Source organism: Panicum virgatum, chromosome 8K (genome assembly GCF_016808335.1).
Source record: "Panicum virgatum strain AP13 chromosome 8K, P.virgatum_v5, whole genome shotgun sequence".
Lineage (NCBI taxonomy): Eukaryota > Viridiplantae > Streptophyta > Magnoliopsida > Poales > Poaceae > Panicum > Panicum virgatum.
In genome coordinates this window covers 37,895,760-37,902,373 of record NC_053143.1, presented here as the reverse complement: position 1 = coordinate 37,902,373, position 6,614 = coordinate 37,895,760, and the positions used below count along the sequence as shown (strand labels likewise).

At 43.7% G+C, this 6,614-nt stretch overlaps 1 long non-coding RNA gene across 1 annotated transcript; it reads left to right on the top strand.

Moving 5' to 3' along the window:
* Positions 1–2,653: 2,653 nt before the first annotated feature.
* LOC120646290 lies at positions 2,654–3,618 on the top strand. Its single transcript, XR_005664359.1, has 4 exons — positions 2,654–2,698; positions 2,764–2,827; positions 3,076–3,148; positions 3,308–3,618. It is a non-coding gene; the product is annotated as an uncharacterized LOC120646290 (long non-coding RNA).
* Positions 3,619–6,614: the final 2,996 nt, after the last annotated feature.

Here is a 6,614-nt window from a genome sequence, read left to right as displayed (position 1 = left end):
GCGGGTGTCCGATTCGGCAAATCCTAAAAAATAGGATTCGGGGACTCGGCAAATATATCAATTTATTTTTATTTTTATAAATAAAAAACAAATATTACTCTATACATCCAGAAAGCATGAAACAAGCAATGAAACACGTAATGAAATGTTGAGATACTCACTATGATTCTGTCATTGTGACGTGTGAATAACTGAATATTGAACGTCTGAACACTGAATATATGAGATTAGATCATGATCACGTCTTTGTTAACATCGAATAGTCACCTGTGAGGCTTTGAAGCATCCAGCAAGGTAGTAGAAATAAGCAAAATAGAGTTGTTTTCATATCGAATAGTCTCCCTTTTTCTCTTTTTCCCTTTTTCCCCGGCTCTCTCGTCCTCTCATTTTCTCCGCCGCTCCCTCTGCTCCTCCCCCGCCGCCCTCTGCTCCTCCACCCCCTCTGCTCATGCGCGCACCGGTCGCCGTTCCCTCTAGCTCGCGCGCGTGCGCCGACCGCCGCCCTCCCTCCTCCCTCCAGCTCGCGCCGCCCTCCGCTCCTCCTCCCCCTCTACTCGGGCTCGCCGCCGTCCTCCCTCCTCCCTCCTCAGTCTCGGGCTGGTGGCGGGCCTCGTGGCAGAGCAGGGCCCCCGCCCCCGGCGAGATATCCACCCCGAGACGGCGAGCGCGCGGGCCGGCGGGTGTGGGGGCCGGCGGGTGTGGTGGCCGACGATCTTGGGCGGCGCGTGCGCAGAAAGCACTCCCCTTGCAGCGTTCGACGGAGGCGGACTACCTCGGCATGTGGCGGCAGGGGACGACCTCGGTGTGCGGTGGCCGGATCCGGCTCCCTCCCGGAGGCGGACGACCTCGATGAGGGCGGCCAGATCTAGCCCGGCAATGGCCGGATCCGGCTCCCTCCTGGCAGCGGCGGCTCCCTCCTCCCTCCCAGCGGCGGCGGCTTCCGGATGGACGCGGTGAGGAGTGTCAGATACGCGTCGTGCCGCGTCGGACGTGAGTCGGCGCGCCGATACGCGTCGACGCGGCAAAAATATATTAGACTCGCGTGTCCCTGGAACACAGCTTGAAACCCGTGAGCTGCTAGAGGCTGAGATTATAGGAATGCAGGAGCAGCTAGCCGGCTTCATCTTGGACGAGGTGTTAGCTGAAGATGGAAAGTTCAACATTATACATGCTCTGCCACCTCAAGATTAATATAATTGTACATTTAAGTGATGTAATTGTTATATGTGCATTTTGTCTATGTAATAATTGTAGTATGTAACTGTGATACTCAATTTGATACAGTCGTATAATATTAGTGCCAGTTAGATATATGTGACGTATTGATAAGCAACAATAGCCAATCATTACCTCATCAGCACAAAACAGGCAGTGACAGTCCTACCATCACTACCGGTAATACTAATAGGGCGTGATACCAGCAATATCACTGCTGGTTAGGTTCCTGAGCAGGCAGTGACACCTAGATTATCACTGTCGGTTAGAAGCAAGAACCGACAGTAATACAAGGAATGACACTGCCGGTTTGTGAACTAAACCGGCAGTGATATTCCGAGTAACATTGCCAGTTGGGGTACAGAACTGGCAGTGATATATAGTTATCACTGCTGGTTGTGTAAACCGGCAGTGATGACCAAGCCCCATCACTGCCCATTACGCTCTACCGGCGCCAAAACCAACAGTGAATGTGTTTTTGACCCGGCAGTGATGGGGGTATTCCAGTAGTGGTCGCCTTCTCAATTTGATAACATTTAAGCGATGTACTAATACACTTGGAACTGTATGCATGCTTTTTCTACAACTTTGGTACGGACCAGGCGAGGAACTTGCAGAATAGGTGAGGAAGCTCACAAATCGAGCAGGGACCATACATTAATCTGCTTGGGCTTGATGCTGCTGAGGATGGGGCAGTCCCTGATGTGCTGCTGCTTGCCAGCTAGGCTTGTGGCATTCACTATAGACGCGCTCCAGCATCTTCACTTGCTTCGGAGTGTACCGCACATACTTGCCCACGTGCACCTGCGGTGACCATGGCGTCGACAGTCCGCCGGATCCGCATAGATAGGCATAATCACAATCAAAATGAAGTATAAGTATTCCAATGCCAACGAAGAAAAACAATAGTGAACAGGCTGGCAGAGGCACAAAATATTAAGTTCGACAGCACAAGTATTTTTCTAACTACATAGTACTATCAGAATACCACATGTCAACACATGAAGCTTAGACATATTGCATTATCACTACTACACGAACCCCCCTGTCCCAACACATGCCTGGCAACGCAAACCGGATCCATTGCAGCCTGACCCGCATCCCCCCGCGCCCACCAGGCCACCATCTCGTTTGACTGAAATATAACTTCACCCACTTGGCCCACGAGTCCACACCCAGCGGCCAATAATTGCCCGCGCAGGAGATTAGGGATTCATAATCACCGCTCCACCGCGGCAGCCGCCGCACTCGAGGATCAACCGAGACCCTCCTGGCCTCCTGTCTTCGACGGCATCTTCGTCCCGTCCCTCGGCATTGAAGATTTGGCAAGCGGTTGTGGAAGGATCTAATAGAAGTTAGTATCGATGTTCTCCTGTATGTGCGCATCAATATTTTACCCTCGATCTGCGATTCTCTCTAATGTGTGTATACGTGACTCAGACTTGCATGGCTGCATCTCTCCTCAAGCACGAGCATCCCTGAGGTATTTACCTCTCTCGTCCGCTCAATTTACCAAGGGATAAGTTAATATGTTTTTTGCTTCCTCAGGTTGTAGCAACAATTTCTATGTCGTTTTCGTCAATAACCAGACGCTATTCCCCTTATCTACAAGGTCACATCCTGCCTCCGATCCCCTTCTGATTCAGTTATTTATCATTTCAATAATCTGCTCACAGAAAACCTGTTCGTAAAAATGTTTTACCAATATGTTCAAATTTTAATCACGCCTACCATGTTCAATTTTTTCTCGGAGATATAGGAATTTTATTTTGCACTAATATTTTCCATATCATATTTATTTCGGAATTTATGAAAATATGTAAGAGGCTGAGAGATGCTTAAGGTTTGATGGATATTCAGTTTCAGGTGTTTTTGGCAGATGAGATTGGCAGCTTTAAGAAGATGCGTCATGTATTTTGAAATCCAGAGAAAGGTGCGAGAACCTCCTTCATTTATGTTTGAATCAGACAATTAGAGTGGAAATATTATTTACAATTCAAATGTAATGTAGAAACGGCTTTCTTATATCTGCAATCTACAAACATATATGCAGTGCTATGTTGTTCTTATTACCTTTTATTTTTGCTCACAGATAATAAGCAAATCAATTTTTAAAGATGATTTTGTCAACACATCACGCCATGATTCAAAGGATAAAGCTGCAGCGTGCAAATGGGTACTCAAAGAAGTGCGTCAGATCTTGAAAAGTTAAACAGTAGTTGACAGCAGTATGCCAGTATATCGGCCATTTCATTTTTATTGTATTGGGAAAACGTGTCATCATGGTTCCAGCTGGCTGTAGTGTATGAACAATTGCGTCGTGTTGATGTATGCACAATATAATGTATTAAATTTTGAATGAAATTGGTTCATAGCTTTAATGAATTGCAATTTGTTTTTTTATTGTTTATATATCCATAAAGAATAATAAGTCCAACAAAAAACTGAAATTTACGCATCATTTACTGACCGGAATTCTGCTTGCAACGCATACATATGTGTTGGAGTGGCTTTAAAATATCCGTTGCTAGTTTGCAACGCTTATTATCACCACTTACCAACACATATATATGTGTAGCAATAGACTCTTGCAACACCAGATATTGCAACACATAATACATGCATTGGTATAGACCTTGCCAACGCTTATATGGTGTTTTAGCAACACATGCAAAAGGGGGTGTCATTTTGTAGTGTATGCTAACTTTATCCTTGTGTTGCATCTGATTCAAGTGCAGACATGATTAAAGAAGGCAAGTATTGATTCAGTTCGACTATTTTTCCATCTCAGATTCTGTATTTCACAAAACAAGAACCTCATGATTAAACAAGGGTTTTTATAATATCCCTTCTTAGTTTCTTGATCAATCTCAGTGAAAACTCATCATACACATTGCTCCCAAAAACAATAGATCAGAACATTCATTCCATGGTTCAGACAGACTGAGCAGAGCATACACCTACAATTTGTCCAGCATATAGATTCTGGATAGATTAATATGTACACTTAAGTACAAACAATAGTTCCAATAACATACAACTAGAATATGTCTTCCATATAGCAACCGCATAACAAGTACATCCAGAGAAATCTCAAGTCATGCAACTAGCCTCAATCATTCCGTACAACAACTAATATTTGATTTTTGGAAAGTTAAAACTTCATAGCGAAAATCGAAAACCAGTTATTTTTGCAACACAATGACATGGACAAATCAAGAACAAAGTACATAATTGATTTGGAAAGTACAATAGGAGCTAATTATGTGAATTTGTAAGGGTGGTGATTTGCAATTACCTGATTCAGGACAGCCACTCAGCCACAAGTGTTCACGCATTCACCAGAAATATTGAGAATTATTGATAGTACAAATCATCCAATTAAACCATACTTTATCCATAGAGATCAGACACAACTCTAGGTACAGGATCAACTCTACAACCCTAGCAATGTTAAATATTAAGCATTCGTAAATTTGATTTTTAAATGACAAACAACTCTACTCATATCATTCTAGATATGAACAGATGTAGCTATCTGTTCACATCACTCTGTTCTTTAATGTACAATGGCAAATATCAACTGGCACAGTATTCATCCACAATCTACAACCTGATCATGTGGGTGGTTTATTTGTTAATTAGAATAATGTTGTGTACCTTTCAACACCCTACAAATAATTGCAAAATAAGAACATCCATATGGAGTTGTGACTTGTGAGTGCATTCTGTACCGTCTTTCATTTGTTAGTAGCTAGCACAATGGAAACCAGTTATACTTTAACCTCCTTAGTTTTCAAGGGAAATTTAGTTAGTTTCCCAGATGCAGGAAATTACATGAAATTTTGATCTGTACCTATTTGCAGAACATATATATACTTGCTTTGGTGCATTCTAATTCGTCCTGGAACAAATATATCGTTTCTAACACGCTGTTTCAGGAATCAGTACACACCTGAATTAACCAATCAGGCCTAATGGAAATGAGAAATGAGAGCATACAATTTTCCTCTTACTATCAGCCATACCCTTTTTTTTGTCAAATCAGTAGCACCAAGCACTGAATAAATCAGCAAAGGAGAGTACCCATAGCTTATCTCTGAATCAATTCATTCTCAATGTGCAACAAAAAGGCATCAACCATGGGTAGGAATAAGTAACAAAGCAGCCATACAACATAGTTCACAAAAAGGTAAGCATGTATGCTTATGCTTGCCCTTGGGAGAACCAAGAACCACACAAATACAGTTCATACTATTACCAAAGTTCAAGCTAAGCATATGGTTTGTCACTTTGTCTAACTTACAAAGGGAAAAACTAAACTAAATGGAAGCATGGAACAATTAATTGAGTGCCGTCTAAATCTCACATGTAAGCATGGATGCATACCCTTGTCTTGTTCTTCACCAAAATGGAAAGAAAAAGGGAAGTAGAGCGAGCACCTGTGTCATTGCCGGGTCAGGAGCCAATGACGCAGCCCATCCTCATCAGGCCACTGAGCGCAGCTCCGCCCCTACTCTTCCAGCCGCTAGCGTGCCCTCAACCTGTCAGGCCGGAGTATTGGTACCAGTACCAAGCATGCCATGTGAAGAATTGGTATTTGGTAAGGTAAAATACGAACTAAGAAACAATTAAGTACACTTATGGTTAAAACTAAATTGATTCATGGTATATAAAGTTGGGCATCTGAACTTTTGAGAACCCCAACCGAGTCAAACTATTTTTAGAAAAAAGAATTCAATCTCACATTGTTCTCGTTGTGAGTTGTGAGCATTGAGACTCTCCTCAAATGCTAGATCTACATTTTGTACTACTGAATAGCTAAGAAAGAACATCACAAGAATTCTGATCCTCACACATTTTGATTCACGAAAAGTTGTTTAAGAATGCAGAAGAACACAAGACGAGATTAACTGTATTTCCAATGAAATGATCATGTGGCGACTATGCTGAACCTCTAGATCCTATTTAGTCGATCAAATTTGCAGTTCCACTTTGCTAAATAGAATCCACTATCAGGGTTTGCAAACACTGAAAGAAAATTTACTTCTAGTAAAAATGTAGCATGCAGGAGGATGCAGCTAAGGTCTAACAGCAGTAATGAACATGCGACGCGGAGGCTATCTCACTTACATCTTCCTGGGGTCGTCGACCTCCTCAGTGACCTGCCCCCCGAACACCACCTTCCTGAACTCCTCTGTCGACTGCAGGGTGAGCGAGCGTATATGCTCAGGCGGCGGGAACTGGAGGCGGAGGCATCCGGACATGGAGTCCTGCAGCGGAGGCGGCTGGCCATGGTGCAGGCACTGGATCTGGCGAAGGAAGCCCGCGCGGTACTAGATCTGGTGGAGTGAGCCTACGGAGCACTAGGATCCAGCGGCGGAGGTGACCAACCATGG